The 24,271-nt window shown below is 36.3% G+C and overlaps 1 long non-coding RNA gene across 2 annotated transcripts in view; it reads right to left on the bottom strand.

The window, feature by feature from the left end:
• The window catches only part of LOC102224166, a 153,799-nt gene that overhangs the window by 120,901 nt on the left and 8,627 nt on the right, over positions 1 to 24,271 (bottom strand). The window contains exons 3-4 of one of the 2 annotated variants that reach the window (XR_312751.2): positions 21,296 to 21,415; positions 9,456 to 9,660 (exon numbers count right to left, since the gene is read on the bottom strand). This is a non-coding gene — a long non-coding RNA (uncharacterized LOC102224166). Of the gene's footprint in view, positions 1 to 9,455; positions 9,661 to 21,295; positions 21,416 to 24,271 lie in introns of those variants that run through there. The other variant, XR_002751945.1, reaches the window with a different exon arrangement.

Raw genomic sequence — 24,271 nt, 5'->3', positions numbered from 1 at the left:
GCACACAATTATCCATGATAGCAACCAATTTGATAAATGACTCCTTTAATCACGTTTCATTGGCTCACATAATTACGCTGAGTTTATGACGGAAAACGGTTCACAGTGAGATGATAAAATCAACACACAGACATGTAGGATGTACTGCATTTTAACTGCAAGGTTAAATTCTGACCTTTTGGTTTTCTCTCTGAAGATGCTGCAGCTCTAAGAAATGTTCCTCAGAGATCACGGCTGCGTATCTGATGTAAAAGCTGTGTAACTGACAGTTTTCATGTTGTTGTTGTAAATGCATGACTTCACAGCTCATAGCACCAAGCTCATACATCTTTGCAAAACACAAAGCAACCTGCATTGCGAGCGATTCTATCATTACAGGTTTTCAAAGAACTTATAAAAATTAAAAATCACCTTTGTTTCCAGATGTGAATTTTTCAAAAATAAAAAAATATATTCTTTGACTCACAAATTATCACCTCAGTACTATGTTTACCGATAAGGTGCTGCTGTCGCTATGAAATATTTACTTCGGGCAAATTAAATAAGAATGAAATGCTTACATTTTTTCTCCCAAATCATGAATAATAAATTGTTTACTTGCTTTATGGCTCTGTTAACTTTGGCAGATCCAGCCAATGTGTCAGTGGTTCTCCTTTAAAGTTATTGTCTTTAAGCATCTACTATATTCTGTATTTCAAAGTGTTTCTAGCTCTTGATTTGTTGGAGTTGTCTGTTTTTGCATTGCATTTGAGCTCAAAAGAAAGTTTAATGACTAAAGAATAGCAAAAAGCATTAACTTTTCCACTGTTGAGACTAAATTAAATGAAACTGGTCGTGACTTAAATTGGGCAGAATGATGCTTTCTCAATCTCAAAGTCTTGCAGAGGATTTCAGATTTGATGGTAGAAGGGAAATATTACCCGATATTAATAATTGCACAATCAACCTTTGATTTTAAAGGTTAGTTGAACTTTCAAAGGTCTCACATGGTAAGAGTATGTTATTGTTTTTTTTCCTGCCAGTGTTGCCAAGTCCTGTGATGAAATTTACTTTAAAATAATTCATCATAAATTAAGATTAAGGGCTGATTACCATGATTTTAACACTCAACTTTGTGTCAAAATGAATATACATATTGGAAAAATCATTTAAATGACTAAAATTATGGTTATTATTATTAAAAACAATGGGACAACATAAAATCCTACATTCATGTTATACGTTTTTTACATTTTTATTTTGGTGTGGTGAAACAGTTGGATGTTATTGGGGATTTTCTTTTACATTTTTTGCCTAAGGTTTCCATACAGGCTGCATGTTCAACCGGCCTCTTCGACATCGGGGCTCCAGCCACTGGAACTGTCCCTCCTGGGATCTCATCATCTACCAAGAAGTCTGACCCCAGATGTTTTGTTGTTGTTTAAAAAAATGGAAAATTATTCCAAACCAGAGCGGCAACAGTGGGTGTTATGATTTTATGTAAACCAAGAGCAGTATTTTGGATTCACATCCAATATTAAATGAGAATTGAAATAATTTCTATCTAAATTATGATATTCATTATTGAGAGTGATCTGTTTATTTTACTTGTTGTGCTTGAAGACCAGCAGCTGCTGTTTCTGAGCCTTTTTAAATGCACTTCCAGGTGATCCTTTGAGCATAAAACAAGGTTTATTATTATGTAAGCTTTTGTAAACAGATGCTTTAATTATTCTTATGAATTCAATTATACAAACTGGTACAATCTAACGACATACCAACTGGTTTTTGGTGCCATACTCTGTGGTGATACTTATTTGGACGAGAGAAAATGAAAAATTCAAAACGGCATGAATAAAACATGGCTGACGCAGTCGGTACCTGTTAGTGTCCTGAATCTTTGATTGACATCGTTTTATGTATCGGTCCATCAAGCTGTGGCTATTTAGTGCAAAACAACTCAAAAATACAAATTAGAAAGAACCACTTTGGATGCTAAATTGGAAATGTTGCATTTTAATAAGATAAAATTTTGTTTTCAGAGCTAACGACCAATCAGAAGAGATGATTAAAGGGGAAAAAAAACCAAGTCGAACGTCTCGACCTGATATGATGTCATTTTGTTGACAGGCTGCCTTCGCGCACCGCCGGGGTCAGGTTAGCAACATTCACCGCACTTTGTTTACCTCGCACCACGGGCCTTGTAGAACCATCTGTGGAGTTTTTTCAGCATCTCAGAGAGGGGATCGCTGCCAAACAGGGCTCAGCTGTCTGTCACTGGCCAGTTTTCAGCTGGATTTTACCTTCTCCTTCCCTCCAGGTCTCCTATTAGTGTCAAGAAGGCCACCTATGTCCAGGTGTGAAGATGTCTTGCCAGGTGCAAGATGTGATAGTAATTTGTTGTGCCCATAATGTCAGCCGGTCGGTTCTCCTGGGAGCACAGCAGCTGACTTTTTGCCTCAGCGGCGTGAACTAATTAAGTGTTAAATTTGGGTTCATGCATCTGTCTTTTATGTAAACAATGTTCTGCAATTAGAAAAAAAGGATGAATACGATGGGAGATTTCAAGAATAACTACTAATATTAACACAGTATGGACATAAAGTTTTATTACAATATTTTGTAGTAGAATTGATCACAATAAATGATAATATTGTTGTTTTGAGAGTATTTTTAAGTTAATATAATGGTAACATTGCCATAATAATGCAAGAAAACATTCTCAAAGATCTATAAACTTTAAATTCTGGTGAACATTCAACACAGGAGCCGGAGGACATTTCAAATGTCCAAAATAAATAAACACAACAACAAAAACATCAAATAAAATTAATTATTAAGTCTCTGTAAGTAAAATTGTGCTTCAAAAAAGGGCTAGTCGAGACCAAAACACCAAACTGAAGACTTTCATCATCCAGTTTTTGTAAAAAGAGAAAAACGAGAAATCCTTATTGAGTTCATTTTGATTCATCATGCCATTATTTGATAAAAATGACAATAAGTACTATTTATTACTTCTTTTTTAAGTAACTATATAACTGTATCCAAATGGCAAATTATAATTTACTTATTTAGGTCACAAGAAGTGTGATTAGTGTCACTAATCTGCTCACAGTAACAAGATTTCATTATTTATTGATATTTATTGATGCTATAAAAAAAACAGTGAAGATATATCAAAAGAAAATATATCTGATTTAATACAGGCTGAGGAAAGACTTTAGCTGCTCCACTTTTCATGTTCAGCTAAGCTAAGTTGGTAGAATCAACTAACTCACTCACTCTATGGTTACCTAGCAACTCACTCACTCTGTGGTTACCTAGCAACAACCTATAGAGTGACTTCCACAGTTTGGAGTTTTGCCACTTTACCTCATAACTACTTAGAATTAAACAACGTTGTCGAGTGAAAACTGAATAAAACACCAAATGTCACCACCAGATTGCCAATATTTCAGGTATTCAAAACTGATCAATAATTATCAATATTTACCGATATGATGCGTTTTTCAGCCAGGCGCAACGAGTTTTATAGGTTTTTTTATTGAAAAACATTGTTTAGAAAAAGTGCTTCTCTGGACATTTCTAATATTCAGTGTTTAAAATACCATAACTTTAACATTATTTAATATTTTCAGGTGTTTTGCTTACTCAGCTTTTTAATCAAATACTTTTTTACGTTTACCAGAGTAAAAATACATTGACGTATTTCAATTCTTTCTTCAGTACAATTATATGTTGTTGTTGCGCAACACCCCCCCCCCCTCCTTTCTGTCTCTACTCTCTCACTCTCTGCTTCCTCTTCTGAGAGGGGAGATGTGCTACCAGCTCTCCTTCTAACGGGTTAATTGAGTTTCCTAAATCTGCTGGGATTTACCCTGTCCAGAACTGAAGTAAACTCTGTTTAAGCTGGTTTCGAGAAACGATTCGCCTGGTTTCTGACGGCCAACATCCAGGTGTCCCACCCTTCTTCCCCCTGTGAATTAGCCAGACTGAGCAGCCTACAGCCAACTAGTTTCACAGAGCACACCTGTTAACGGTCGCTCGTTCTCTATTTTACAACTTGCATTTGTTATTGAACCAGGTAGGTTTTAGTGACTCGGGCGAGTCCCAAGGATGTTGTTTTACATTTGGGCTACCAGCAACCTATAAAACATTTTCCACCTCTTCCTCTCCAGAATCAAACATCACAGCTATTTTACAACCATCAAAGAACTTTAAGGTGACTCATTAACTGAATGTCCACAACATCTTTTAGATTTTCTTTATGCTAAATATTTTATTAGTAAGGCATTTTTGCAAGGGTCAGTACAGCTTAATTCAGTAGCAGAAATAATCAAATAAGTAAAACCAGTCATCTAGTCTATCTTTCCCTACTGCTGACACTGAGAACTAAAAAAGGGAACCTTTGAGAGAGACGGACGGAGCCTGGCGCCTCAAACCCCAGACCTGGCACGACGACGAAGAAGGTGCTGCAGCAGGAGGAAGACGCCGATCGATGAAGGCCAGGATCTCCGCAGGTCTGATGATGAAGAAGGTGTTGCAGCAGGAGGAAGATGTTGATCGGCGAAGGCAGGAATCTCTGTAGGTCTGATGAGCTTCTTCTCCGCATGGATGGTGAGGTCACACAGGACTTGGTGCTGGCAGGAAGGAAGGCACCAGTTCTTCTTCTTTGTCTTTGCCTTTGTCTTCATCTTTGTCTTTGGGGTCTGAACCCAGCCGATGAGAGAAGTGCGATTTGAAGCCACAGGTTGTAGGGCTGACGGGTTGGTCCCCATGGCCGGACAGTCTTCGGCTCCGTGGCCCCGGCTCTTCTTCAGCTGCAGAGTTCTTTGTCCATCTCGATCTTGGCTCGAAGCTGCCCGGAGGATCCAACGAACGGTTCCTCTTTTGTACTCACCTTTTATAGGGTTTCTGACTGCTTAGACAGATGATCTCATATCCATCACTGTCTTACAGACATTATGTCCTGATGTCTGTGCTAATGTCTCAGGGTTGCTCAACCTCCTGTCCATTGCCTGCACAACCTTTCACCTACTCTCTAAATAAGGCGTTGATCATCTCTGCTCTCCTGTTAGTTCCTTGCCTTTCACCTTTCACCTACTCTCTACCTCCAACATATCAGTGATGTTTAATTGCAGTTACACCTTTTACACCATTTCAAGTTCAATGTCAAAATCACATTTATATCACATTTATTTTCTTTAGCTTCTCTGATTTAGCATTCATTTATAATTTTATAACCATAACTTATATCACATTTATTTTCTTCAGCTTCTCTGATTTATCATTCATTTATGATTTTATAACCATAACTTATTAATTATACTTATTATAATCCTAATGTGAGTTATTACAGATGTTTTTCTGAAAAGAAACCAAGAATAATACATGATTCTAATTATTTGATGCCAAAGTTACAGTTACTTGTTTTTCTTGTAACTGTTCCCACAAATGTTCGTCTAAATATTATTACAAGTAAACCAATATTAATATAAGTATTTTACTTTGAATCTTATCAAATTACCCAAAATGTTTTAGATTTCATTCTTTAAAACTTTCATGATTTAAAATAAGAAATAGTCTCAGCTATTTTTTATAAATCTGCAGGCTGGAACTTACTTCCTCTTTTTCCAGGAAACCTGCTTTTCCTGTTTAATGACTCTTTCTGACTGACTATGATTTCTTATGATTAGATAGAAAAAAGTAGAATTAAAGCAAAGTTTGCATGAGACAAAAACAACACACACAACCAGATTTATTTTATTGACACTTAAGTCTACTGTTGGGCCTAGATGTCACTTGAGTGATTCATTTTAAAGATAACTTTATTTATTATTACTGTTAAACTAAAATCTCCAGCATGGGGAAGTGGGATGAGCTCGGATTTTCTTGACAATGTCAACTCTATTGACTTCTGGTTTTACATTCCTAAAACTTTCTTTAAAAAACATCTTATCCCCCCCAAAAAAACTCCTTCAGGTTCTGAATTATAAAAAGGTTTTTTCTGTATTGTTCCACTTTCAAAGGAATTGAAATGACCTTCACTGAAATATGAAAGTGATTTATCCCAATATTTTACATCACACTTTATTGTGTAAGACAGCTTTAAAATGCAAATGATTTTCTGTTAGGATGCTTCAAACAATACTTTATTGCTTTGATCTTTGCAGCTGCATAACAGTGGAAGATATTCTTAGTATCTTTTTTTTTATTAAAGGAAATTCGCAAGAGGAAACGAGTCGTATTGAGTCTGTGTTAAATCAGGTAATTTTCTGTAATTTAACTTTTCTTTTAGACGTAACATTAATGTTTCCTTTCCTTTTCTTTCCTTTCCTCGGTGGGAGATGTGAAGCTGACGGAGGCAACAGCGTATGATGTATTTGAAATAAATGCCTGTCATGGAAACAAATTTGAAAGTAGCTGCCAGACAGCTTGTCAGTTTCAATATATCCTGCTTGTTTTTTTGTTATTTTTTTTTTGTATTACAGTACCTGAAATGTTCATTCTGTGTTTTGGATGCTAGTTGTTGGCGCTGCCTGACAGCAAAGGACTTCCAGGGCGTTTTGCTTGTTATGTGTTGTACTGTTGAGGTTGGTTTTTTGTTTTTTTAACATCTCCCTTTTGGCTTTGCTTTCTGTCTTTTCAAAGTCACATTTCTGGCGTTTTCTCCAACGTGTCGATTATCAAACCGGCTGGGAAACGAACGGTCTGTTTGGTTCGCAGGTCAGTACTTTGTGTTTGAGATTCATTTAGACGCAGATTGATTAATTAAAGAGAAAGTACATGAAACCATGGTAGATCCAACAATCCCTGGCTTTCCTCTTCTTATGAAAACAACAACAACAGACTGGTTGTAATAAAGAAAAGACAAATGTCAGGGTTTTCCTTCCAAGGGTTTGGGGGAACAGATGCAAAATGAACAGCATGAGAAACTTCAGATCCCAACAGGATCGCTCATCTCCGACTTTACAGTCAAACCAATATTGATTTTGCAAAGGAAAGAAATGAAAAAACTGGAATTATTGTTTATAATTGGCATCCTGAAGCTGAAATCTGAATATTTGGAAGAAAGACATGGATGTGGAGTGAGAAAACGTTTATTAATCAACTAGAATCAATCCAAAATATGAATAATTATCAATACCAAGTTGGTATTGACTTTGACAGAAGGGGTAGACTAAGATTTTATTTCTTCAAGCTTCTTCTTTTTATTCAAAACTTTTGTTTATTTTAAACTGTAAATGAATTAAATAAATAAATAAAATCTGATTCCTTCTTGAAATTTCAACTTGACTTGTGTGGAGGACCAGACTCAAACGAGAACAAAAAAGTGTTCAAAATAGAAAAAGTTCAATTTAATACTTCCAAAAATAGTGAACAAAACATAAAGATTTAATGCAAGAATAAGTCAAAAAGGACAAATAACAAATTTGGGCCCAATTTAACTGAGGTCAACTAAAATTCTAACTGAACACAAACAAAACTAACCTATTTGTCCTCAAATATTTATTTTTAAAACTTTATTTATTTAGCAAAAAATCCTAATTAGTTTTTTTTCTCTCAATCATGTTAAGATGTTATTAAAGTATTTTGTAGTTTAAAGCAACTTTAAACTCTGTTCAAATTTTCTCATTCATTTTAAAAAAATAATTCAAATAAAAACAACGCAATTTTTAATGATATACCTAACTGAAGTAAAACGTATCGGTATCGGTATTGGCCTCGGCGATACAAGCCTTTAATTTATTTTGTATCGGATCAATACCAAAATATGCAGTATTTTAGTATTTTAAATGGTGTGATCTGTAGTGTACACCATTTAAAAGCCACCGTGTTTAGTAGAAAAGGTAAGTTACTGTTTTAAACGTTCAAATAATCCTTAAACATGATATTACTCAGTACTTACTAATTATCTTTTCAGTGCAGTAGCTGAATATTTACAGCATAAGGTTTATTTCAGAAAGTAGTTTCCAAACTTTTTGGGACATCAAATTACAAAAAGTAATATTTTGGATGTTTTTAATTCTTCCTTCACAACGCTTTAAAGATCTTTACATATGAGTTTTAACAACATGTAATTTCCCTCTATGATTATTAAAGTAATTCTGAAACAAATTGGAAACATTTTGGAAAAATTGGTCATTTTCTTACTGTTGTAAGTTTTATAAAGAATATTATGAGACGGATAATCTCTGTAAAAAGGTATCTACTCCACCTCCTCCCTGAGCTACTATTGCCCTCTAAAGAAATGCACCAAAAACAACCAATCAGAGAAAGGAGGAGTGTCTTAGCGCTGTCAATCAACCTTATGAACGTGCTACTAAATGTGCTAATAGCGGAAAAATAACAGGAAAACTGTTTATCTGCCATTAGACCAACTAGCCTGAGCGTTAACAACAAGCTATGCTTGTTACAGCACAGCAGGGAGCAAGGCGAGGGTGAGTGACAGCACTAAGACCCGCCTCCTGGCTCTGATTGGTTGTTTCTAATTAGTACTTGGAGATGTCAAAGGAGCTCAATGGTCAATAGGACTTACAAACAACTCTAAACAGGTCGGTTTTTAGCCTCAATTTAAAGGAACCCAGTGTTCCTGCCCAAAAACAACTAATCAGGGTAAGGAGGCAGGGCTTAACGCTGTCAATCAAACTTGTGAACCATTCACCGTTACAGGAAAATGGTTTATTTGCCATCATTGGTGGCTACGCTAACCGGTAGGGTGAGTGACAGCACTAAGCCTCGCCTCCTGCCTCTGATTGGCTGCTTCTAGTTACCACAGACTATCTGTCTCAACAAATATTTTAAAAACTTACATACATACTGGTGCTTTAATGGCATTTTAAGCACATTGTACCTTTTTATCTGATGTACAGAAACAATTAGATGCATTTTTCATGAGTTTAGGATATTGTGTGCTAGCTCTGTTCATATTCACATTTTCTAAGCGTCTGTACATTGATTTATATTTATTTTTCAATTGAAAGGATCAGCTGAATGGATGGATCTGTGTTGCAAAGTTTCATTAACAAAGGTTATAGGTAAATTATATTCCTTTTACCATTCGCTCTAGTCCTCTGCAGCCTCGCCCTTACTTTGACTCATTGCTGCTTGTATTTCCATCCCTGCATAGAGTAAACACCTAAATGCTGGAGTGATTAGTTTTCCCGGCCATTCATGGTCCCATTCAGTCTTGTTTCATTGAAAGCAACAAGTTCAGCGCCTTTCTCTGGGATCTGTCAAAAGTCCTCCTGGGAAATGAAGAAAACCGCTAATTGAAGTCTAACAAGACGAGGCGGGTCGAGGCAAAGGGCTTAGAGCAGAGAGAAATAACCCACTGCGGGATAAAAGGTGGGAATTTATTCCTTTTTTTATTGAAAAATAAATAAATCTTTCAAATTTAAACCAGTTTTATCAGGAGAAAAACACTGGTATTCCCTTTATTTTTTACTTTAATGAAAAATAATTCAGACTCCAGCTGCACAAAAAGTAAATAAGAATGTATTTGGAGCAAAAGCTGCGTCTGTGTGACAGGGGGCCGTGGAAATACAAAACGCTGTGGATGAATAATATTTTGAAGGGAACAAAACGTGTGCGCTGTCATTGCTATGAACTGGAACACCATGTTGTTTCTCTCTTTTATCCGGAGTGGCCCTGACAAAAGCCAACACTGGAACAATGGCTCTGAAAATAACAGAAAAACAGGATTTCTGTGACAGCCGATGAATGACGACTGTAAACCTGCAGAAACAGTCAGAGTAAAAAAAAACATCTAAAACTTCATGTATCGAAACATTAAAACTAATAGTCTTTTCTTCCCTTTCTTCTTTCGTTAGAAACTTAAACGTACTAAATGGTGCTTTGTTTTTTAATCAAAAAATTTTAAAATTTCATGTAGTGAACCTCTTCTATTCGACAGCTGCCATCTGTTACCCAAAATTCAACTAAAAATGTTTAAAATTGACTATTTTAACAGTTCAAACACCAAATTTACCTGAAAGGTGACTTATTATGCTTCCTTCAACAGATTAGGATAAATGTATGTCCTAGACAAAACATGTCCATCACAGTTTTTGCACAAATCATCCTTACATAATGAGATTTTAGTCTGCTCAGTTTTGCTGGCCACGCCCTCCAAACTCAATGTTTACACTCGTTCGTGAAAATGGCAGCAAACAGATGTACAAATATACAAACGTACACCTTTGAAAAGCAGAAGTGGAGCCTCCTGCGCAACCAACGAGAATGACGCAAATGGTTTCTGGATGGTAAACCAACAACAAAAACACTTATCGTCTCAAGAGGTGAAACCAGCTGACCAAATGTGCTTGGAGCTGAGATTGGGTTGCTAGGTAACGGGGCTGGGCTAGGCTGGGGTTGCTGGGTGATGGCATCAACTTATTCCCCAAACAGTAGGGGTTTGTTAAGTGCTTGGGCCTCTTTTTGAAGCACTTCATGCCCAAATATAAGTGAAAAAAATGCTAAATGTGAATTTTGAATAATATGTCCCTTTTAATATTTACAAGCAGAAGCTAACTTTTGCAGTCTTCCTCATTTTCACTCATGGGGGATCAACCAATCAACGCCAAAGAATATAAATTGGCCGCTTTTGTCAAGTAGCTTTGGTATTTCAGCCTTATTTTCTTTCCAGTATTTTTTAAATGCTTTATGAAAGAAATCCGTGACCAGGCATATTTTCCACTATTAATAATTTGGATCTACGTTTCACAGAAAAATTCACAAATACTGAATTGGGATTAATCAAAAATATGCCTGAATGGAGAGAATAGGACTACATCTGTTTGGTTATTTCTACTACGAAGAATATTTGGCTAAATACAGCAAGTATTTTCAAGGACAGAGTGACCCAAATATTGTTTATATTGCTTAAATCAAGCCCAAAACCAATGCCTTTCTTTTTCAAAGGCAAACCTGTCCTGAAATTATTTATTTTATCTTTATTTATTTATCTTTCCTACATAACAATCTGACAAATTATTGTTTAATTAAAATATTACATGCTTAGTTTATAGTCAAGCAGGTAAAAAGCAAACATTTAAGCTTCATTTCTTGACCTGTGAGTATTTTTTACAGGCAATTTTGTCCCAAAACGTTTGAATACCACTGATCTAAACCATTTAATTTGATTTTGTCCTGTATGTTTTGGGATTTTGTCCAGCTGGAAAGTGAATCTCAAACTAATTTATTTTCTCATCTAATCCGAGCATCGTCTGTGTCCCTTTCATAGCTTGTAGAAAAATTAAAATAGATGATTTGACGTTTTTTTTCCCCCCGAACTATTTTGCCATTAAAATTTTTGGAATTGAAGGTTAATAATTTGCTCCTTGGAAAGATTCTCTGATGTTTAAAACCTGATTCTGCTTTAAAGCTTCTTCCTGTTGCGAAGTTTGCTAATTTAGACAGAAGACACTGAGTGTGAAAACTGTTGAAGCTCAACATGAGGAATGTGTTGGAGCCGTGATACCATCAGAGACTTTATCTATTCCTCCTTTGTTTTTGTTTTTTGGTTTTTTTTCCACTCATCTTGGTTCATTTTCTCTACATTTCACAGAAAATCGCCGTCAACATGAAGTAAAATCCAAAGTGACGACCACCTTTTCCCCAGTTTGCAACATTTTCTTCCCAGACTTCAGCTTCTTCCCCACAGTTTCATTTAAATGCTAAAAATGATCTATTAGAAAAACAACAAAAACTCTCATAAGGCTGCTCTCAATTTCTCTTCATCTCTCTCTTCTTTTTTGCCTGGAGCAAACTCATGAATGGTCAGAATTTGAATTGTGTTTGCAGTCTGCTGTGATATAAGTGGATTTAATAATAGAAAATATTGAATAGCTGTCTGATCTCTCCTTCTCAGAGATACAGGGTGTTCTGCATTTTCACATGTATTATTTATGAGACCACTGGGACCAGCTGCTGTTAGCTTCATTACCTAATCATGTTAGCCGACTTGACGGTAAAGCTACCGACTGGATGGGAGGGAAAACCAAACATAATGACAAAACGCAGAGAAATTATCAGCTGAAATGAGCCAGCATCCCACAACATCACCCCTCCACCTCCATGCTTAACTGCAGATATGAGTCGTTTCACATAACAATGTTTGATTGGGTTGGGCAAAAGTATTCGCACCCTATGTGGTTGTCCATGTTGTCAAGCTAGAGCCACAAAACTCGACGTGTTTTATTAAATTTACCTGATCGACCAACACAATTGAAGCACAAATGAAAATCTTATAAATGTGGCGTTGATTTGGTTTTGGACCTCTACATAAAATTCAATGAACATTATCAATCAATCTAAGTTTATTTGTGTAAAAAAGTTTAGCAACAAGACAGATCAAAGTGCTTTGTCTTGTGAAAACATAAAAACATTGTATAGTTACCAATTGTGAAACCAATTGGTTTGGCTTTTGATGAATGTGGTAATCAAAATAATCAATATGCATCAAATATGTTAATCAACGTTCCAGTTATTATGCGTTAAAACAACTCTAAACAGGTGGGTTTTAGTTGTGATTTAAAGGAACTCAATGTTTTGGTTGTTTTGCAGTTTTCTGGACATTTGTTCCAGATTTGTGGTGCATAGAAGCTGAATGTTTGGTTCTGGTTCTGATGCAGAGGAGACAAGAATCTGGAAGGTTGATACAACAACAGCAGATCTTTAGTGTATTTGATTCTGTTCAGTGACCTCTGTTTTGTTAATAAACTAACAAAAGTATTTCCTCTTCTTGGTTTTAGTCAGGACGCCAGCAGCAGCAACTAAAGATAAAAACCGGGATGAGTTTCTTTAGATCTCGCTGGGATATTGGTCTTTTAATCCTAGAAATGTTCTCCAATTGACAGAAAGCTGACTTTGTAGCTGCCTTTATGTTACTCTGAAGGTCCATTATGCAAAAATAAGTTTAAGTGTCCATTCATGATCCTAAGCCTGGCAAATAATTAAAACTTGTAAATTTCCAAGATAATTTTGAATCTATAAAATGAATTTAAATTACTTTCCCTTTGGGCTCAATAAAGTATTTTTGAGAACGCACTGAATATGCTTCAATGTTCCACCCAAAACTCCAGGGATCTGCAGAGCCGCTGATTTCTTATTCAACACCTTTCAGTTAAATTGGACGTCTGCAGCCTCGCACACAAAGTTCAACTCTATACCTTCCTTCATTCTGATCTGCATAATACTTGTATTTATATTTAAAAACCTCTTATTGTTGTGGAAACTAATTGCGGCGACACAATTAAGCAATTTTAAGTGCTTTTTGTCAGCTTTTCCAGAAGCGGAGATGGTGTTGATGTATTTCCCAGTGAGAATAATTTCCTAGAAACAGTGCAGAATGCAAAGCAGCGTCACTTTAGAGAGGTTTGTGAAATTGTGATGCATGGAGGATAGCCTCTGCCTAATGCGCAGTGTTCATTTTGCTGCACGGAAATAAAAGGAGGGAAAAAAGAAACGTGTCACTGCTGTCATGGTGAGCAACGTAATGTAAGTAATCAGCCAGTATAAAGGCAGAAATCAGTTTGTCTTCCAGTAGAAACTGATTTATTCTGATAATTAGCTGAAAATGACATCCTGGATGCTGTGAAAGTGTTTTAGCCCCTTTTCTCTCAGCAGATAACAAGAATAGTTTTACAACTCATGAAAATTTCTGTCAAACACAAAGTTTTAACTCTCCTTTTCATCCAAAATTAAAAGCGGATTCTGCTCGATGAATCTGGGTTGGAAAGTTTAAGGTATTTCAAGCCTTTTAGACACAGTTAATAATAAGGAAATCAGGAATTAACAATAACAGTATCAGTTTTAAATTCCTGTTTGCTTTTAAGGGTGACCAGAAGCAGCTACATTTTGGAGCAACGATGGTTTAAATTCAGATTTGTCATGTGTTTTATACAAAAACCCAAAAGTTTGAATTTTGTATTTATTTAAATTCATCTTAGCAGCTGCATTTATGCCTAGACCCAACAGAAACCCTAACAATTACCAGTATGACCTTTTCCAAACTATATTCATATTGTATTTAACTCCCAAAACTGAACTGTTTTGGTCACTGGACTCGTTTATGGGGAATTCATTAGTTGTGTTTCCATTGACCAGAAAATTGAGCAAATTGAAATTAGAAAAATAAATTTGATTAATGGAAACAAGTACATTTTGAATAAATTTGAGTTTTAGTGCTAGTGGCTTTTGGACCGAGTTGAAACTGGTGTATTTCATAAGCTGCGACGGAGACACTTTCTCGCATCACAAGTCACGTGATCAACAACTGGATGCTACTACTGATGGAAACTATAAAGAAGATGACAGGAAGTGGTCAGAGGATGATGGGATAACATGTTGTTTAATGACTTTATGGCGTGAACAAAGAAATCCATGTGTAACTTTAATTGCGTCTATGATTTAATGGAAACACACCAATTGTGAAATTGTGTAAGACTAGAATAAAGTCATAATCTTACAACTTTATTCTCATAATATTTTGACTATTTTCATAATTTTATGACTGTAGAGTTTTTTTTAGTATGTCCCCCACACTCTCACCTTGCCGAACAAACCGGACTGGTGTGAATTCACCCTGAATGCAGTCAACAACACCAACGCAGAACGTAAGAATGATTTTATGTAAAGCTAAAGTATTTTTCCATTAGAAAATCTTGATATTTGTGTATTTGAAATCACAGCTTTGGTTTGTCTAACATCACAGAAAATATTGTGAAACAGGGTGAAAGGATGATGGGTCTGGGCTTAGCTTGTTTCTTTCACAGCTTCTGCTTTGCTTTTTCTTGTTCAAGGAAAAAAATTTGTTGAAAGAATCTAGAACTAAACAGCTCTGATAGTACTCACACGTCGATGCTATTTATCTTTGCCTCTGGCTCAGACGTTTGTGATTATGTTCCAAGATGATAATCAACTGTGGTCTTCAAATATCTCTTGGTTTCCTAACGTATTCTTCACATAACGGCACTGAAGGAGAGTGTATTTCATGTAAGAGCACAAGCTGTGTGTCCGTCTAACCTCAGAAGAAGAAAAAAACTGATTGTAGCAATCAAGAGTCAAGGCAAGACCACGCGGCAGGAGTCGGCCTTTGGACAATTGGTTTAAATTTACACACGGACTCACACAAGCATGCAAGTATAGGGTAGCTGAGGAGTTCATGCAGAGGTGTGCAGAGGCCAACGCTGCCGCAGAAAGTCCTTTTATGATGTGAATGCCTCTGTTTATAAACCTCTCCCCTCCCTCGTGCCCTCACCTCTGACTGTGCCAGAAAACCAGAACAGGTTGATGGTCAGTTTATGAACAAATCAACCACGTAAAAAATCAGAGAGAAACCTTTTCTGCTACCCAGCACATCACAACACTCAACGGTGCTTTGCACCAGACCTAAAGATCTGGGGCTTTAGGTGTGATTGCTAACGTGCTGATTAGGTGTAAAATTATTTTCTCCATCCACAGGACTTTTTTCCTCCAGCAGTCACGGCAGGTGGTCAACTACTTATTACCTAATTTGATCGCAACATTACTCACAGGTCTGTTTCTAAAGGTGAATGTGGCAATCCTGAGCCGCTGAAACATCAAGAAGAAGGTAAATGACAGGCTTTAGAGATGTTTCTTAACTGTTTGACATCTCTCTGTAGAAACTGCCAGTCTAGTGGTAAAGAAACAAAGCTTAAAGCATCATAAGGGTTTAATCTCACCGGCCCTGTATAGTCCACTTTAATCCAGTTCGTTTGGGGAGGCGTGAATCAAAAAAGTTAACTCTGGTTTGGTTGAAGTGAACTCTGGTGCGGTTTGAATGTATATGTGAACACCAAACGGACTGCGGACCGCTCCAAAAGCAGGAAGTGGACTACAGCGCAGGGCATCCTGGGTAAATACAACCAAAACTAATACAAGAGTCCAGCGCTAGGAGAAATGGCTCGTAATCTTTCACCAAAGACAAAAGAGAAATCCTACAACTGCTTTTGTTGTTGACTTACTGTCCAGAAACCATTTGCTGCATTCTTGTAGATTGTGCAGGAGCCTCCTCTTTTGCTTTTCAAAACAGCTCATTCTAACTAAAATCTCAGCTCAGAATAATTTTGCGCAAAAAAAAAAGTAATATACAGATATATCCTAACCTATTCAGTGAAGCATAATTGGTCACCTTTAACACTTAAGTGAACAACAGACATTTCTAAAGCCTATAAAACTGAAATCAGAGAATCTAAGATGTGCAAAAGAAACCAGCAACATCTCAAAATGAATCCCTTCAAGTATATAATAACCACTGAGCCCAGGTTCATTTTGGGACAGCAGGTCTGTGATTGAGAGGTTTTCTCCTCCTTCCTGCGGTTTCCCCATCGGATCGACGACCCAACTGACGGCTTCTTCTCCCACCCTTTCTGTCTACCGTCCGCTTCTGTCAACAGCTCATCCCGTCCCACTGGGAGTGAAATCAAACCAGAGGTGGCTCTCCTCTATCTACTGTCATTTCTCATTAAAGAGATATGAATCACTCCTGACACAGTGTAATTGGTAAATGGTAATTTCTGAAGGGAAAAATTCAGGGAGAGTGCGGAGAAACCTCACTTTGGGTTTGGAGATGGGAAGGATTGTGACACGGAGCTTAACCGGCTCTTCCTACTGTCTTCTTTTATTGTATCTGATAGCCGAGGATCCCACTTGCTCTGGAATCAGAGACATTTTTTATCTAGGTACCCTCAAATAATGGCTCCGCTGGGTTTTAATATCAGCTGCTTTACATCATTCTGAGCCCTTTAAACTCTGATTTCACAGTCCGTTTAGAAGGAAACATTTTCATTAAGCCCCCATCAAAAGAAACACAACTTTGTCTTTATTTCTAAAAAAAAAAAAACAACTTGTATTTAATGGGATACTTTTCAAATGTTTCGTATTCTCAGTGGTGACCAAGGTGAGCATCTGATTATTTTAACCCCTCATTAAAGTCGCTGATTCTTCGACTGCGAGTCTAGCAAATTAACGTTAACGTTGCAATACAGAGATGAAAAGAGAGATAAAAAAGACTGGGGCCACAGCAATTAAAAACTTATTGCTGCACAAAATCCCCCAGAGAGAGGAGACGGTCATGGTGAAAAGCTTAATTGGTTTTGGGTTAGTATTCCATTTATTAGAGTACCAGTGCAAAAGTTAGACGTGAATCTGCTTGCGTTTCTGTTTTTGCAAAATCCGGAATAAATCTGCTGCCTTATGGTTTTAGAGGATGCATATATTTTCCTGAACCGTGCATATATTGCTTATATTTCACCTCTTTCCGTTGCTCCTTTGGTTGCTTTGTGGAGCTCAGGGAGTGGAAGACAGTTTCCTCAAAAGCAGACGAGCTTTCTTTTCACTAATAAGACAGTGGGCCGCCCACAGAAGTACAGTGCCATGGAGCTTTTTAACTTTTTTCTCATTATAGCCTCAAAATTATATGTATTTTATGTGATAAAGACATAAAAAGCTCTACAAGCCATGTAGCAAACATGCAAAACACCCTGAACATACCAAAAAAATGTATTGAATGATTTGATTTCAATGAGACCGTACATATTATGAATGTTCTTTACGTTTTCTGCACAAATTCAGTCTCAGATAATGAGATTTTGAGTATTATAAGCCCCTTCCCGAATTAGCTGTTGTCTCTTTAAATTCAAATAAGTTGCTTTTGTCCGTATCCCCCCCAACTCAACATTTACACTCGCACATAAAAATGGCTGCAAACAGACGCACAATGATACACCTGTACATGTTTGAGAAGCAGAAGGGGAGCCTCCTGCACAACCAACAAGAATGCAGCAGGGGTTTCTGATTGGTCTAAAGTCATCCAACAAAAAACACTTGTGTTTTCCAGCAGTGCACCGCATACAGCGGTAAAACCAGCTGACCAAACTTGCGGGAGCTCAGCTTGGGTTGCTAGGTTACATCACAGTGTCTGTTAATTAAGACTTAATCCAGAGGTTTTCCAAGACACCAAAATAAATTAACTTATTGCCAAAAAAGGGCAGGTGTTTCTTTAAGGACTTTGGCTGTTTATAGAAGCAGTTGAGACCCAAATAGAAGTATGAAAATGTGTAAAAAATGAATTTTGATTTAAACAAAAATGACCAGAATGTAATAAAACCTAAAACAAATGTCATATAAGTGAGTCTGGAAGAATAAGGAACCCTGAAAACCTCACAGAGACTTTCTAGATTTGGTTTTCTTCCAGCTTTGCATCTTCTCAATTGATCTGTTACTTTTTCTACATTTAGATTAAAACCAGTTGACCGGGCGTGCTGGAACTCATATTGGGTTGCTAGGTAACGGGTGGAACTCTGCTGTGGTTGCTAGGTAATGGCACAGTGCCTGCTGGCTTGTGAGGTTACATTTTACAGACACCATAAAACATTAACTTATTGATAAACAACAGCCCGATGATTTTTTCTAAGTGCTTGGGCTGTTTTTAGAAGCAGTAGAAACCTTAATGGAAGTACAAAAATGTGCAAAATGTGAATTTTGAATAATAGGTACCCTTTAAACCTATTAGATTAAAGGGAATCCTAATAGTTTCACTGAAAAAAACTATTAGTATTATAGTTTCTTTTAGTTTTGCTCAAAACCATGAACCTACTTCTGTTCCCCTTTGAAGCAGTGAAAAGTCGAATGGTCCGGGGTGTAATCTCGGCACAAACAAATGATAATAGCAGACCGAATTACTGGGAATAAATTAAATTAAGGTCCGTAATTACTGAACTAAACATTAGCTGCATAAATATTGACTTTGCATGAAATGAATGTAAATATTGCATTGTTCTCATACATTAGTTCCAGATTAGTATTCAGGCTGTTGAACACAACAAGATTTGTTCGGTTTTTCCGTTTCAGCAGAATGCAGAGGGGCTCAACAAATCTATTTAAAGCCACCTACAGCCATAAATGGGGGACAAACAGATGAATAGCAGTTTTCATGATTATGTCACACTGAGCTATATGAAACTATTATTATTTCCATCTCATGCTGTGGCATATACTGACCAAATCCCATTCAAACCAGGCCTTTTGCTCCTCCAAATCCCCTAATATAATACTGAAAAGAAAAAAATATTAATTATAACGAGCTCTGGCAATCTAACCCTTGCACAATGGTTCATTGACATGATTAGAAGTAAATAAAGTAATTATCCATCGTGCAGTTTGAAAAAGCTCCTGCATATAAATAGGCATCATTATGGCGAACAGTGGATGAGTTGCAGAGCCTTTCTACCTTTTGGTGGAGAGCGATTTTGATCTAAATTGATTGCTATGGGATTATCCAGGATTTATTAAATATTAAGGCATTGACATTCACTAATGTTGATAATTAGGGTTTATTCAAAGTCAGGGCAGAATTGGCATAAAACGTGCATGGAAAGCAATTCATTACCCAGCCACGAGTCAATTCATCAATTATGATTTTTATTACGTATCATAATTAAAAATGCTCAGGCTGAATTGATGTCGTTTAAAAGACTCGTTATGCTGCTATTTTGGATTAACAAATACATTCAGGAATGTGTTGCAACACACGCTGAGCAGACCGGGATCATCTAAGACACTGAAAATTATTAATCACTCAATGGGACGATCCATTTCTTTAATATGCAGTGATGGTAGAGAAAGTTACCAAAATAACTAATTCACTTGTTTAGGTACAAAGACATTCATGACTTCAGTCCAATCTTCTACGATATGAAGTTATTCTGAATATTGGTAATGAAAAAGTTAAAAAGTACATCTAAAATGAACTGAATTTACTTTATTTTGGCCTAAAATTTTTAAGTAATAACTTAAAGGTTATTTGTGTATCATCAATTAATTCTTTCTTGTCCTGAACAATTTTTTTATTGTTGGAAAGTTTGTTTATTTCCCTTTAAATAGTGCTTTATTACAAAGTCTTACTAAATATTTTTCTAGTTTCTCGAGAAAAATATCTGAGTATAATGAAAATAAGAAAAAACTAACTTCTCAGCAAAATATAGGGGCTTATTTAGAGTCAGTAATTCCTTAATATTGGTGAAAAAGTTCTAGTTCCACTAGCACTTTGGAACCGTCTTCTTATAAAGGAAATAATCTGCTACTTTTTCCATCAATATTAGGGAATTGTTGACTTAAAACAAGCTTCTATTTCTTGCTGAAAAGTTACTTTTGAGTTAGTTTTGTCTTATTTCAAGCATACCAAGATATTTGTACCAGTAACTAGACCAAGCATAGGCGTAAATCCCGGGGGGCTCAGGGGGTCTGAGCCTCCCCAAATCTTGGAAAAGTCTAGAATTGCCACTTAATTACCATTCAGCAGCGCTGAAGTGAAGAGCTAGCTGTTAGCTGTGGCTCTGAAGCACAAACATAAAAACCCTCCAGTAAGTAAATACTTAAAACAAAAGACATGTAACACCTTTTATTTACTTTCATTGCTCAATAAGAAGAAACACATTAACAATAAAAATCTGACTGCAGTTCGTTTTTTCATTACTTTGGCTGAATCCCGATAAGCTGACTCATTAGCAAAACTGCTACACTGCTTTCATAGACTTAAGCTTTTTTGTCAAAGGTAGCAAACATCTCATACATATTTAACTCTTTAACTTTTAGTGAAATTAGAAGAGTTTGAAACGGGAGAGAGAGGCTGAGCAAGTGGACCAGCACTGTGTGTGGGAGCCGAGAACAGATAGATAAAACTAAAAGTTATGCCTTTATTTCTCACTGTCTTCAACATAGAGCCTCTAAAACCACAAAATAAAATCTGAATATTTTTCTATCTAAACCCTGGTGCTTTAAGTGTTACATTTAAGTTATGATACTTCCCAGATATTTATTTCCATTTACTTGTTGGTTCTCAGTCATCCAGGACATGACAAAACTAAAAAAGGCTTAAAAATAAAGCAACTTAAATAATAATTTATACATCCCATAAGTTGCATTGGGAGCCATTTCAATAAATCATTGTTTAAGAGGAATTTTATTAAGAGCAGTTACTCATTAAAGCTTTTTTATTTAGAACCTTACATTTTTGTAAAGGTGCAGCAGAGATTAGAGCAGAGACTGAACAAAACTCATATCTAAGTAACATTTAAGTTTAAAAACTTTTTAAACCACATTTTACGTTACATTTCACTGTAACTTTGCCGACCCCCAAAAATTGGTCTTCGGAAATTTTCCTGCTTATGGTCCCCCCCAATAATGAGATGGGATTTACACCCTTGAGACCAAGATTACTTGGTAAGATTATCCTCTAACAAACCTTAGCTAGCAGGTAAAGAAAGCTGTGAATAAACCTGAACTTGTTTACCTTCCTTAAGAAGTTCAGGTGGTGATCCTGCATGTTTCTCCTGATGTCAGCCATTGTTCTCAGCAGGCCTTTCAGCTCTCACCGAGCCTGGTGCAGTTCAGCTGTCTTCCCGCTCTGCGCCTGCAGTAACAGTAGTTCATTATCAGCAGGAGCTAGCCGAGCAGACACCGACACTGCTGTGGCTGGAGTTTAGTTCAGTTTAGACACAAAACAAAAAAAAGAACATCCCTGGGTCTCAGGTTTCAGTTGGAATCCAGAGGAACTTTGCAGCTAAGATCATACTCACAGTTAGGAGAAACCATTCAAAACCCACCTGAAAGCCTAAAGCACTTTCTCTTGCTTTGATGCCTTCATGCCAACTGCAGTCTCTGCACATGTACAATTTTAATATCCAAATAGTGAGGGAAGATAGCTGTCCTAAAACCAAAACGACACAGTACAGCTATCTGTTCAAATACAGCCACATACGACGCTGTATTAGGGCCACTGAAGAATAAAGGAGTACATTTCTGCCAAAAAACAAAAACATTTTTAGACTAATCTAAAAAGAACTGTCTGGAAAAAGTTGGAAATTTTTTAAAAAAAAAGGAATTTTGAAACTCAGATATTGATATTTCTAGAATTTTTTTAAGGAGTTACAAAAGTCAAAAGTTTGCAAGATAAAAATTATGTAGAAAAAATTTGAAAATTTGGAAATGAGCTCCACAAGTCAAAAATGTTCTACAAAAAACTCTAGAAATCTTTCTAGAAATCTTTGAGAAAAACTTGGAAATTTCCAAGTTTGAAATTTGAACATTCACTAAAAAAAACTGAGGAATTTCCAAAAATGTGGACTTTTGAAACTCAGAAACTGATATTTCTAGGAAAAACATGGAGCTCCAAAAGTCAAAAACAGGGCATGAAAAAACTCAAATTATCTAGAAAAGAAAACATGGAAATTCTTGAGCTCCAAAATTCAAAAATGTTTAAATTTATCTTAGATATTTTCTACAAAAGAATTTGGAAATTTCTGAGTTTGAAAACTTAAAGATTTGCTAGGAAAAACTTTGAACTTTTAAGATTAATATAATTAATCTAGAAAAAAATTTTTTTAAACTTTTGAAATCTGTTTTTTATGGAGCTTCAAAAGTCAAAAATTTGCAAGACAAAAAAACCCTAAAATTATCTAGAAAAAAACACTTGGAAATTACAAAACTCCAAGAGTCCAAAATTTGTTAGAAAAATCTCAGAAATTTTGAGATTAATCTCAGAAATCTTTGAGAAAAAACTTAGAAATTTTCAGGTTTGAAAAGTCGAACATTTGGTAGAAAAAGAACTCAGATGATATTGTCAGACTTGGAAACCTTGAAAGTCAGAAAGTAATATTTCTAGAAAAAAATACAATTTTTTTTTTTCTGGAGCTTCAAAAGTCTAAAATTTACCCTAAAATTATCTAAAAAAAACATACCTGAAAATCTCTGAGCTCCAAAACTCCAAAATTTTCTAGAAAAAACTTTCTGGAGGCAAATGTCTCAAATTTTCTTCTTTTTTCTACCTACAAGGTCCCTAAAACTCCTTTGTCGCCGCTGCCAGTATGCAGCTGCTGAAATTAAATTACAGCATGCTGCTTGTGTCGCTGACATCCGTCTAGCTCCCAAAGTAAATCCCATTCTGGGGATGAAGTGAACTTTCCATGTTGGAGGCTTTGCGTGGTGAAACACCGTGGCGGCAGAAGCTAAATGCATTTGAGCGAATGAAGTGTTGCAGAAAGACAGCGGCTCTCTCTCAAGGAGGTGGCGGCGCCAACTCTCACATTATAGAGCTGGCAGAGATTCGAGAGGCATGCTCCTGCTTGTGATTGGCGATTAGCAAATGTTTTGTCCCGACCAGAGATCCGGGTAATGAGACTATAGACTCCCCGGTTGGTGCTCAGGAGTTAATCACACAACAATGAGGCGCGGAGGTAAAGGATGGAAGTTAAGGATGAAAAGGAAATGGGTTCACACCTTGCAAGACGAGGCCCCGGAGTTTAATTGTGTTTGGATAATCTCATTGTCTGTACAGGTAAGTCTCTTCACTCTCCTTATTCTCTGCAGACGAAGTTTGCTGGAGTTCAACAGACTCTTGAAACAAACTTTAATGGGCAGTATTATATATTTTCCAGGAACATACAGACATTTTATAGCACAATAAAATAACTATGTGCCTTTCAGTTGTTATAAAAATTAGGTACGTTCTGCCCTGAGTATGTTTAATACGTTAAAAAACCCAGTGTTGTTACCTTTACAGGAAGTTTTTACAATTAGGAGTTGCAAGAAACATGTTTAGGCAAGAATCTTTTATTTTGAAGCCTGCTGAAACAGGAAACAGTGATAAAACGGGATATTTTTTGAGTTGTATAGTAGGAAATAGCATGGCTGAATCCATTTAAATCTGATGAATCAAAAGCAATTTAGAAATGTAAGTTTGAGCTGATTTTTAACTGAGATGTTGAAACTTCCATAAATTCACTGCATAATCATTTGAGTTTGTACCTTTTGCTAATCACTTAATGTCAATGTGTAAATCTTATTTTTGTAATATTGTAATTTCTGACTCTTCATCAATATTAACACTTTGAAAGTATATCAAAGGAAATTTGACTTCGCAACTTAACACCTTGAAATTGGGAGTCTGTCCCTTTAAGAAGCTCCTGTTCCTTCCGAAACTCTGCCTTCATGAATTCATCACAACAACGTTCTTTATAGCATTGGAATAAGAAGTAATTAATATAAACACAATGGACTCACAGTTTGCTAATTGCTGCTGTTGCTAGTCTGAAGGAGATTTGTTTGGTTTCTACTACAAATATCTTAGTAGACTTGAAATAAGACAAAACTAACTTACAAGTAACTTTTCAGCAAGAAATAAGAGCTTGTTTTAAGCCATTAATTCCTAAATATTGATAAAAAGTTCTATTTCCACTGGCAGATTATTTAACTTATGGGAAAAAAATGT

Source organism: Xiphophorus maculatus, chromosome 21, assembly GCF_002775205.1.
Source record: "Xiphophorus maculatus strain JP 163 A chromosome 21, X_maculatus-5.0-male, whole genome shotgun sequence".
Taxonomy (NCBI): domain Eukaryota; kingdom Metazoa; phylum Chordata; class Actinopteri; order Cyprinodontiformes; family Poeciliidae; genus Xiphophorus; species Xiphophorus maculatus.
The sequence above is the reverse complement of the archived record's forward strand: the minus strand, read 5'-3'. Positions and strand labels throughout refer to the sequence as shown.